A 12,571-nucleotide genomic window follows, 5' to 3' on the forward strand; every position below is an offset into this window, starting at 1 on the left:
TCCTTGGACCAGTACTCTTCGATGTCTTCATCAGTGACTTGGACGAGGGAGTCAAATGTACTCTGTCCAAGTTTGCGAATGGCACAAAACTGTGGGGAGAAGTGGACGCACCGGAGGGCAGGGAACAACTACAAGCAGACCTGGACAGGTTGGACATATGGGCAGAAAACAACAGAATGCAATTCAACAAGGAGAAATGCAAAGTGCTGCACCTAGGGAGGAAAAATGTCCAGCATACCTACTGCCTAGGAAGTGACCTAGGAAAATGGAAGCGGAAAGGGATCTAGGAGTCCTAGTGGACTCCAAGATGAACATGAGTCATCTGTGTGATGAAGCCATCAGAAAAGCTAATGGCACTTTATCGTGCATCAGCAGATGCATGACGAATAGGTCCAAGGAGGTGATACTTCCCCTCTATCGGGGGCTGGTCAGACCGCAGTTGGAACACTGCGTGCAGTTTTGGGCGCCACACTTCAAGAGGGATGTGGGTAACCTGGAGAGGGTCCAGAGAAGGGCCACTTGTATGGTTAAGGGCTTGCAGGCCAAGCCCTATGAGGAGAGACTAGGGCACCTGGACCTCTTCAGCCTCCGCAAGAGAAGGTTGAGAGGCGACCTTGTGGCTGCCTATAAGTTCATCATGGGGGCACAGAAGGGAATTGGTGAGGTTTTACTCACCAAGGCGCTCCTGGGGGTTACAAGAAATAATGGCCACAAGCTAGCAGAGAGCAGATTTAGATTGGACATTAGGAAGAACTTCTTCACAGTTAGAGTGGCCAAGGTCTGGAACGGGCTCCCAAGGGAGGTGGTGCTCTCCCCTACCCTGGGGGTCTTCAAGAGGAGGTTAGATAGGCATCTAGCTGGGGTCATCTAAACCCAGCACTCTTTCCTGCCTATGCAGGGGGTCGGACTCGATGATCTATTGAGGTCCCTTCCGACCCTAACATCTATGAATCTATGGTTGCTGCCTTGGCTTTTCTGGACAGCTCCCTACAGGTGTGGGCTAGTGCAGAGTAGTCCTCCTTAATGATGGTTCCGGTTTTCCATAAATGGTGCCTCCAGCTCGGCCACTCAAAAACCATTGCAACAGCCTTCCACCTAAATAACAACCAAGTAAGGAAATAAATCAAAGTCAAGATTGGTGACGGGACACTTGACCATTATCATGCTGTCACTTATCTAGGAGTCAAGTTGGACTGGACCCTTAACTACTGCCAGCATCTGGAAGGGATCCAGGGAAAGTGTGGTAGGGCACTGTTGGTGCCGGCTACTTTAAGGGCTGGAGCAGGCAGCAGCCAGGTGTTTGAGTATGGCGGACATTTTAAGACCCAGGATATGTATAGGGTGAAGCAGCAGTTTGCTGCTGGCAGCTGTGAGTGACTTCAGCTGGCGGAGTTGAGGCTCAGGAACAGCTTGTAAGTTTATGGGCTGGGGCTATGGGGTGGAGGAGGTTGTTGGCCTTGGGCATGACCCAAAACTTCACCCTGCCAGGGTTGGGCCTGGTGGGGTTCCTAGTGGTATGGGAACCCCCAGGAAATGCCAGGCCAGTTATCACCCTGAAAGGCAGATCGAGGCACCTTAATAACCCCAACTCCCACAACCGGGTGTGTAACCCCATAAAGGGCCCAAGAAGGCAGACCCATGTTAGAGAGTATGGGCTAGTTGCTCAGAAGCCTGATGTGAGGCACCCTCAACTGGTCAATGCTGGGGCCAGGACCAGAAGGGTCAAAAGGGCCAGGGTCCCACCGTGAGGGATGCCCAGAGCTGAGGGCCTGGGATTCTGACTGGCCTTGGAGGTGGGGCCAGGGGCTGTGTGGCCAAAGTTCCTGGAGGGGACACACCTGAGAGGGGGAAGAGTGCAGGGAGCTAGGCAGCCCAGAATGAGGGCAGAGTAGGCCGCCTGATAGGAAGGATCCAGTTGGGGTCCAGACTGGAGGCTTATGGGACCCAGTGTGGAGCTGGAGACATCAAGAACTTAGATGCCATCTGCAAGGCATGGGTTGCAATGTAGGGAAGGTTCGGAGCTGCAGATAGCGTCCCCTGGCATTGGGGCAGGAAATGGGCAGCCTCCCACCTAATTAACACCGGAATTTTGTATCAGCAGGGTGTGGCAGGAAAGAGAGCTAGGCAGTTAGCACAGAAACAGGTGGGTGGGAAGGCCTCCTGTTACAGAAAGGTTAATAGCAAAGGAGCTCTCATTTGTCACCTTACTGGTACCACCTAGGGTGCAAGTTTCCAAACACTTCACACCTCCACTCTGGCACTTGCATATGCTCCTGCTGAGTACTGTGCACCAGTATGGGGCTGGAGCACGCACACTAAGCTAGTGGATTCCAGCCTTAACAGTGTCTACCAACTGCAGTTGACTACTTACCAGTCCTCTCAGGCATTCCACCCCCGACATCCAGAGACAAGCTGCCACCCTTGCTCTAGGCCTCAAAGTCCATGATCTGGACCATTCTTTGCATTCCAACCTAGTAGCTGCAAGCCTGAAAACCAACTCTTGCCTGAAGTTTTGGAATCGTTCTCCCTTTAGGCCAATAAACTCATTGAATCTGCAGGTAGCATGTCACTCACAGCATCAACCTCCCATCAGTAGAGCAGGCAATATGCTGCACAAGAACTGAAGCTAAAGAACTTCATCCCTAAAACAAGCTTCTGCTGCTCAGGCTGGCAGCTGCCCTGGACTGCTCTTAACTGTCTCAGAATGGGCTTTGGATGGTGTAAGGCAAGCATGCACTCTTGGGGCCTCTTCTGTGACACTGGCTGCAACTGTGGTGCTCAAGCTCAGATGGCCAACCATATCATCTATGAAAGCCCTCATGGCCCTCCTTCAGGTGCCCAAGGTCTTATTGACATTGACCATGTTATCTGTCTCTTGCTTTCTGGCCCCTATGCCTCTGACATGAGTGTGGTGACACCCACTTCATCATTATAAGTGTGCACCAGGAGCTTTGATAAATCTTTCAGGTGCCAAGTGGTAGACAAGGAGGATTAGAGACATCATGTCTCAAAAACACCACATGACAAAAGTATTTGTCCCTTGAGTAGGATGAAGACAGTCTGCATATGTTTAGTCCAATGCCACTGACTCTTTTGTAGAGGTAAAAGTCTGCAGTGCAAACTGAATTACTGATCAGTTGTGACAACAACAATGTCCTAAAAGCCACACTGGTGTGCATGCCTGACTTGCAGCTTCCTAAATAGAGGTCTACTGATGTCAATGTAAAATTTGCAGATCATATACCTTTCATGCATGTAACCACATAAATGCTACTTTGCAAAATTCACATTGCCTATCATGATGCATAGCAGTGTTTAAATGGAGAAAAAAACAATAGCAACTAGAGAAACTAGTAAGTCAGTTCAAAGGTTCTATTAATATTATTGTTAACTAAATATTTTATTAAGTACCTTTGTATTTTCAATAGACATTTTTTAAAAACCCTTTATTTGAGGAAGGCCTTGGGTTCTTGACAACAGGCCCTTTATGGTAACATTTGCATGATTGCTGGGAGAAGAGAGGTTGGATCAAAAGAAGAGAATCATTACTCTAAAAATGAAAGACACTTCAACAGACAACTAATTTTGCATATGAAAAATCTTTAGAGTGCCAACCCTGACATTTAAGCATAAGATTTCATAGCAATACTAATAAGCGGCTGAGAAGCAGGAATATGTGTATAAAGAAAAACCTCCTTTATCATTGCAGTGAAAGAAAGAAGAAAATAGTTTGAAGTCCTGTGTTTCCATTTTGAGGATGTGTACATGAATCTTCTAACAGCTCTGGAAGGCTGCTAAAAACACTGCTAGAATCACGGATCTAATGAATTAAAATGAAATGTTTTTTTAAAAGACTTTCATTTTGCTTTTTAATTAGCTAGTAATGTTGCTGAGTCTTCCAATGGGACTCTCTCGATTTGCCTTCAGTTATCTGACTGTCATTCAAACAGCATAAGTAATGTATCAGAATACTTTGCAATTTTCTTTCAAATGATCAGCTACTCAGTTTATATTAGAACTTCAAGATGGTTCATGTTAATTCACTAATTACTAGAGCATGAACTACAGAATTCAATACTTTGCCCTGTAGCTTTAGGACCTAACAGCAGTAAGCGTTCATGTACCAGGGGCAAGCAACCCCCAAAACAGGTGCCAGAACATGGCATGGGAAGGCATTTTGTAGACATGCGCACGTCAGGGTGAATGGTGAGGAAAGCTGCCCCTGGCATGCCTCTGGCATGCCAACATCTTACAAGTTGAGGTTGCAGGTGTTTTTGCCCACTGTCTGCCTCGGGCATGCCAACATCTTAGAAGTTGAGGTTGCGAGTATTTTTGGCACTCTGCCCAAAAATGTTGCCAACCCCTAATACAGACATTAGTTGTAATAATTAATGGTTCACCAACATGAAAAAGTGATATCACCAAGTCCTGAGAATCCCATGCCCAGTTCTGAAACAAGATCGATCAGGTTGAAGAAAATCTTAAAAGTCTTAGATACTGCTTTTGCCACCACCTTTGTCATAATCTCTTAAACAGGAAAGCAGATGTTGCAAAACTGTCAATTCTCTCACAATAATGGAGTGTCTCACAGTGAGATTTTTATTAGCTGGGACTTAGGTTAGATCCATAGGCCCTACTAACCTATAGCTCACTATGCACTTCCCAAACAACACCAAATAAACCCACAGGCGACTGGTTTCGGGGGGGGGGCATGTGCCCCTCCCCCCCCTCCAAGATTGGCCCCTGACTCGACCGCTCTCAGGACTGGGCAGTTTTTTGCCGCAGAAGCTGGCGGTGTGTTGGTGGGGGAGGGGGGCATTAAGCCACAGCACAGAAGTATAGGAGTGGATATGGGGCTTTTGACCTGGCCCTGGGCTCATCCCTGGGCCTGTCCACAAATTGTGCTCCCCCAGACTCAGGAGGCACCAGTTACCCCTAAATAAACCAGAAGAGGACACATATTTTCCTCCTTTTGGCACAATCTTTTACCACAATGTGATCTAAAGAAATTTTGGTGTATGTAGATAGTAAGCTTTTCAGACTGCAAAGCACTGGACACCATAGTTAGTGACACCCCAGCTCCACCAGGTAGCTACCTTTCTGGAATAGTTCCACCTTTGGGTATTTTGTAAATATTGTGGTAAAACATGGTTCCCATCCCGGAAATTCTTTATTCTCCTACTGACCAGCCTTTGGATGTGATTTCCACTACCAGCGCTTTAGCTTCTTTCCAGCTTCCTGTTTTGCAAGCTGTCTTAGTACTAAACCAGCAAAAGTAAGGAGGTTGTCACCCTCATAATAATTAACTAGGCCATCTTTGGTAATGTGGTCCATGGGGTGACATGTAAAAACTTGCTAATATTGTGTAACTCACTACATTGTCTGTTGGAATGTGGCACCACACGGTTGCTGAAATATAATCCTTCCAATTGTATTTGTTGTTTCAGGAATGAGCTGGGCTGTCAGGCATATCTATGCATTTAATAAAATCTTAAATGTAATGAAGGGTGTAATAAGGGCAGAAAATTGTCACTATCACCCCTTTGCAACTGCATTTGCCCCAGTTCATGTAATTTTACAGCTGTGCTCTGCTTGTAGTGACCTTGGGTTGATGCCAGTGTGGAGTTAGCTCCTCCTGGGAGTTCTCCTCAAGCAGATTAGCCTTCTGTGTGCTCTTATCATTATTTCTCCAGTAGACTGTTTCACCAGCAGGATATTCAGTTAGAAATTAATTAGTGTGCAGATAATGTTGTGAATATGTAAAGTGTTACATTTTATTATAACATCTAGTTAGTTATTTCATTTAGCTTTTTCAAGCAAAAAGAAAATGTGCTATGAATTCTAACTCTTTGATCACTTAATGACATTTGGGTTCTGAGTTGCCAAGATAGGAATCTAGACTACTGACCTTGGTAAAAAGTAATTTGAAAGTACTGCAATTTGTTCTGCTTTGGAAGTTGGAGCCAATAATTTAAGAAGTCATATGTTTCTTTTGGAGCTGTAAGTAATATAATCAGTTGGCCTATCCTCATCTTTGTTTGTATTGTTGGTGCCAAATCCCCAGTCTTTACTCACTTGGGTAGGGTTTGCTGTACAAATGCATATTAAAACAACCTCTCTTCCAAAAGCTCCTTGCAGGATCTGGGTACCAGGACAAAACTGGTAAAGACAGTAAATGATAATGCCCTGCACTTGCTTAGCACCATCTGTTGGAAGATTACAAATCACCTCATAACCACAGAAGAAATGTCTACGGGGAAGGTTTTTGAATATCTATTTTATACAGATGTGTACAGGTACAGAAGTTGAAACCTAGGTTTTGCTGTGAATAGGGGCTACCGTACCATGCAACTCTATTGACTAAGGGGAGAGCTCAGAGTGGAATTGAAATTCAGTAGATAATTCTCAAAGTTATAATCATCATAGTCCTCCTTAGACAACTGTATGTTTGCCCTTCATCTCCAAACTTTGGCATTGTGGAGGGGTTGGGAAGATGCTCCAGACCCTTGTGTATGTAAGCATGGATAATTTTTATAAGTGGAAGTGGGCTGGCTATGTCATTTGGTTTTCTCATCCTATCACTTTTTGTTTCGAAATACTGAATAGCACTGTGAAATTGCAGGAAAGTTGCTAACTAAAACCAAAAGAAAGAAAATGCTACCCTCCATAAAAGGGATCTAGCAGGAATGTAGAGCTGGCAGAAGAAAGCTCCTAGTGAAATCCTCATTGTCTGGTTTGAATTGGCACTAAGGATGGTAAATCTCTCCAATGCATTCCTCGCTCAGCCATTCCACTGTAGGAGAGACAACACATGTCTAGGCTGGCAAATCACATTTCTGTTGTGAGACCTAGCAACATTTAGTCTTATCTATTTATTTTCTTTTGCAGTGTATATGGTGGTTAGTGAAAAATAGCTGCCTAACAAATGGCTTTGCTGAATATCAATAGTGTTATTTTTTAGTTTAGAGATGTACCAGTGCCCAGAGGTCATATTGCAACATTGGTTGTAGAACTTCTCCTGGAGTTCACAGAGGAGTTCCACTTCAGAGGTCTGATCCAAAGCTGGTTAAGATTAACAGAAGTACTTCCATTGGCTTTAATGGACTTTGAATCAGGTCCAAAATGCAAAAGAGGACATGGCCCTCAGATGAGTACATGAATTGAAAAGGAAAAAGTGTGTGTGAGTGTTTGTATAATGACCTCACTGTAATCACTTGTGTAGGAGGGTCAGGTATAGTCATGTGTCTGAGCTCCCGTTACTTATGGACACGGGCAGATCCTGGGGCAGGGTGGGGAGGTGTGGGAGAGGAGGGGTGCAGTTACAATTGCCTTTTATTCCCATTTTACCCAAAGTTGGAAACCAACTGCCAGGCAGAGAAAGTAACATTTCTATTGAGGCAGCAGTGAGGTAATCACTTGACTTCCTGGAGCATTATAATCTACCTGATTCCCACTAAAGTCTTCATTCCACAGGTGTTAATGTCCCGACTCTCCTTTTTAATTGCCTTGATGTTCCATTAATCAAACTGTCCTTTCTTCTGCAATTCTGCGGTCTGTTAGTTGCTCTTGGTAATGTAGCTACTATTTTACAGCCCTGAAGACTGTTTTAAACTTTAGCTAAAACCATTAACTCAGGTGTGGTAATAACTCAGGTGCACATTAACTTAGGTATGGATACAATGTTCAGTGAAGCATTGGATGCCGTGTCAAGATGCTCAAGAAGGTTCGATTCTGTTTTATAAATCTGAAAAAGTACTTTTAATTCTAATGACTACAGGACTAATGAAACAACATCTTTTGTTTATTTTTTGCCTTTGTTGTGTTTTTTACATGATGTAGCAAATTAATCTACGTTCCAAAAAGCATAGACTTATTTTTTGCTTTGATCTTAAATTGAGTAACACAGCCCCTAGCAGATTAGTAAAGCTTCTATTTTTTTTTGAACTGGAGAAAAATGTGTTGTTATGTGTGATGATGCACCATACTATCTGCAGCTCCTTTTCAAAATCCTAGATCCACCCATGTTTGGATCCATCACTTTTTTTCTGACTCACAGAGGTCAGAGCTCACTAATGTACTGAAGGCTCCTTGGGCTGTTTTCAGACCGTCCATTATGATTTTGATCACGTTTGACAGAGTGTCTGGGAACCCATTTAATCTAAGCATCAGTATGCATAAGCTCTGGAACACCAGCGCCCTTCAGTTCTGCACGGTACAGTGCCTGTGCAAAGCAGATAATGCAGATAGTACATTCCCTACAACAGATAAGAAGACCACTCTGCAGGCCTCCTTGAATTAGATGAGTTGATTTAATTTACATATCTTAAAAAGATAAATTTTGTTTTCTTGGCGTAGACACAAGGGACTAGGGATCAGGAGGTGCTTTTCATATCAGAAACAATCTTTTTACAGGCCAGGAGCTCTCAGCCATTTTTGTCTCACAAGACTCTCTTCTGTTACATACTTTTATTCTTTGAGTTTACTGGAAGAGAAAAAAATCTCCTTTTTGAATGGAATACACAGCATATGCTAAATTCTGCTGAGCCACTCAGTCCTTATTGAGAGCATAGTATTCTGTCATAGTAAGTTGTACAGTAGTGTTGGCAATGGATAAAGTTAAAACTATTGGGACTAGAGGTCACTCAGCACAGAGCTCAGGACCAAATAGGATCGAGTCTTAGAAGACCAAGTTTGTCAAAAAACGGATTCTGGTTTACAGATTTGAAACAAAACAACAGTGCTGGACATTCATTTCTCTCTTTTTGAAAAATGGTCAGGATTGGAAGGACTCCCCCCTGCTCCCCTTATGAGTTAAAAATATCATAAAAACTTGTTCAAAAACATTTTGCCACATTTTTCTGAGTTCAGAAAGACTCACCAGCTCTAATTATTCAACACACTTAACTCCTCCAGCAACTGAGGTATTCATTATTTGTTGGATGGCATACCTGTCAACATCCTTGAAATGTATTGGCTTTTTTTGAAGAAAAGTGGAATCCTAATAAGGAAAGCAACTTATTACATTTCATCATCTAACTGCTCAGCATTGAAAGTGAACACTTTGGGCCACTTGAATAAGCCCTTTTCATATTCGTTAGCATACTAATGCCAATATAGTTCATCAGCACAAAAACAGCTTCTTCTTCAGTGTCAAGAAACATTGTTTAAGAGCTGCAAAGTTACTCCAGGTAGCATCTGCTTCAAACCATCTTTATTCAGTGACACATTTCTGGCCCCAGCCTTATCATAAAGTAAAAATGCTGTACGTAGTTGTTAAATAGCTGGCACGCTACTTGGCCAAATGCCAGCTAAATATATTTGCAGTTACTTTTATCGTCTGCTTGGTTTTGATCTTCAGAATCCAGTCTGAAGAGCGCTGCATAAAAGCCAATGCATTTCACTTAAACAACAGTCTGGAATATACTGCTCAGCACAATGATATTACCCTATTTTCAAAGCTCATTGCAAGATATTTACTTGCCTACAGTCAACATCTTTGGAACATCATAAGCAGAAAACAAGCCCTCAACAAACTGTATTAATATTTAAAAATATATTTAATTATTTATGGCTCAGCTTTTGTGTCTTCTGTTTATAAAACTTCAGGGTTAAGGAATAGCCTTGAGATGTGTTTCTCACTGATCAGCACAGTACCGTGGGGAACAGGTTATGGGGATTTTATGCATCAAAGATCCTCAGCAATATTTAGCTAACACAGAAGTAATATAATAAAGTCACTTTATGTACCGTGGATTACTTTGTTTGGTTGCAGTCTGTGTATGCAAAATTCAGTACAGCCTTATGAGTTATTACATATAACCAGGGATCCTGTTTTCCCTGATAAAAAATTGCAAATTCTCTGATTAAAAACCCCAAATCCATGATTAAAATGAAATACCACTATATATATAGGTATCAATTGAACACAATGTTTTACTGATATAATTACCATTTTAAAGCAATTTGAAATCCAACCAGTGCCTCAATCACTACAGTAAAATGAATTCTAAGTACCTATTAATTTTGGTATTTTATTTGGGGTTTTTTTATCATACAAGAACAGGGCTCCCCCTGCCCCCTTAGCTCACTAGGAAGCAGGTCCAGACTCCTCACTCGCAAGCCACAGCCCCCTCAGCCCTGCTGGTGCCCCCACTCCCCACCCATAGCCATCCCTGCCCTGTTGGTGCTCCTTACTCCCCTCCCCACCCACAGACCCCCTGGCCCTGCTGGTGCCTGACCCCCCAGCCCTACTGGAGAGGCCCCCCAGCCAAGGTTCCCTGTAAGGAGTGTAGTTGTGCGACCGCGCACAACTAAAAGTGTGGCCGCGCACAAACTTTCCATGGCCGTGCACCAGGGGAGGTGGGGAAGGGAGCCTGGCACGGGCTTTGCGCCAGGGCCCCCTCCCACCTCGGCCTTCAGCCCCCGGCTCCCAGCCCCAGCTTCCTGGCTCCAGACCCCGGCCCCAGCCTCCGGCCCCCAACCTCTCGGCTCCAGCCTCCGGTCCCCAGCCTTTCGGCTCCAGCTCCAGCCTCTGACTCCTAGCCCTGGCCTCTGGCCCCCAGCCTCTGGCCTCCAGGCCCTAGGCCCCAGCCCCTGGCCTCCAGCCCCCATCCCCCTTCAACAAGTGTCCCATGCTGGACTGAGACGGTGCACTTACAGATCAAGGTGGCATGCTCACGGACCGCTACTCCTTAAAGGGAACATTACACCCAGCTGCCAGGGCTATGGGGCCATTGACCTGGGTCTGCAACCCCCTGTACCAGTACGTGAGTGGCTGCCTGCAGGAGCACCTGAGCCCTGGCGGCTGCAGAAGAACCCACACCTGCCTGCAAACTGGAGCCCCAGCAGCTGCCTGTAGGAGGCTGCTGAGGCCTGAGCAGGGAGCCTGGCTTCCCTCTCCCACAGGCAGCGTGGCCAGAGAGGAGCCCGTGGGGTGCAGGTATGGGCTGCCCACTGTGGGCTCAGGCAAGGGGATGGGGTTGATTCCCCACTGCTGTGTGCACTCCTGGTGGGGGACAGAGGGGGCCTGTGCCCCCCAGATCTGTGCACAGCACAGGGGTAGGTGCGGGCTGCCTGCTTTGGGCTTGGGCTCCCTGCCCTGCTGACCTCCCCTGGGGCTTCTGCAGAACTACACATCTACACAGATGCAATAGGATACTTGCCTGATTCTGATCCTTTACATTGGGATCTTGCCAGAAGCCACACTTTGGGCATCCAGTGGGTGAAATAGGATATGGTTCTAAGTGTCATTTTACTCCACCCTTCTTGAATTCCTGAAAATCATTAGTACAAAAGGTGAGCGGATCCTTGCCACTTTCTGTGACTTAATCTTAAGGCTTACTAAAGGCACATGACAGAAGCATATACACTAAGGTTTTGTTTTTTGTATTTTCTTAGGGAATTGAGCAGATTGAAACAGGATTCCACAAAGATTCTTAAGTGCTATTTACACACTGTAGCAGAGCACCTTTGGTGCCTGCCACTTTAAGGTTTACATCAAGCAGCAGGGCAGCCAGCAGGTGTGGCCCAGCCTTATGAGGCAGTCACATGACCACAGGAGGGCCTTGTGATTGGAGGAGGGGGTGGAGCAGCCTCCATTTTAACCCAGGCCCTCAGAGCTGAGCCAGCAGTCTGATGCTGGTATCCAGAAGGGCATTACTTGGCTGAGCTGCTGCTTGAACCATCCTTGGAAGTAAGGGCAGGAGCTATGGGGATGGCAGGAGGCTCCTGGTCCTGGGTATGACTGAAAACTACACCCTGCTGGGGAATGATGACCTAATGGGACTGCCCATGGTAGAGTAGTTCCCCAGAAATGCCAGGCCAGTTGCCTCCCCAGTGAAAGGTAGGTAGGGGCACCTTATAACCTCAGCCCCCACATCCTGGTGGGTTACCTAGTTGTAGGGCCAGGCATGCCGAGGGAGAGGCACCTGAGCCCCATAGGATGTAAGACCCTGGTGGCCCAGAAATGGGTTACTCAGTTATAGGGGCCAGGCACACTTAGGGAGTGGCACCTGAGTCGCACAAGGTGCAAGAGCCCAGTGGCCCCAGAGAGAGGGGGCAGAAGTACATGTTGAGGCCTGCACAGATTAGGGTGCACAGTGGTGACCTGAAGTGCTGTTCATGAGGGGTGTAGAGTTGGGTCTGCTCAGGAGGACCTGAAGCACCACACTGGGGGTGGGCTGAGTAGGGTTGCAGGGGTGACCTGAAGTGCAGCGCATGGGCCAACCCTCCCACATGAGTGTTGATCTAAGAAGGAGGCCCTAGTAAGAGGGCATGAATGGAAGGCTGTAAGCGACCGTGCCATTCACCAGAGCGCCTGGTGTGTGCTAGTTTGTCAGATGTCACCGTTGTCCAAGAGAAGGATAGTCAATGATTGGGACAGGTTCCAGAGAGTCCTCAGTGGTTCTCTCCTGCTATGACTTTGCTGAAATGAATATGTTGTACGTTCTGTCCCGCCTGGTACCCTCCTTCGATCCTTTCGTTGATCTTCCAGTTTTGGGGTTCCACCTCTCCTACACCCCACCTAGCGCCAACCAATGATGTCATATCCCAATCTTCTAGGTTTGCGTCA

At 45.9% G+C, this 12,571-nt stretch overlaps 1 protein-coding gene across 1 annotated transcript in view; it reads left to right on the forward strand.

Annotated features, from left to right (window-relative positions):
- Positions 1–12,571, forward strand: part of SLC35F2 (solute carrier family 35 member F2) — a 65,154-nt gene that overhangs the window by 48,094 nt on the left and 4,489 nt on the right. The window lies entirely within an intron of this gene.

Source organism: Alligator mississippiensis, chromosome 1, assembly GCF_030867095.1.
Source record: "Alligator mississippiensis isolate rAllMis1 chromosome 1, rAllMis1, whole genome shotgun sequence".
In the NCBI taxonomy this organism is placed as follows: domain Eukaryota; kingdom Metazoa; phylum Chordata; order Crocodylia; family Alligatoridae; genus Alligator; species Alligator mississippiensis.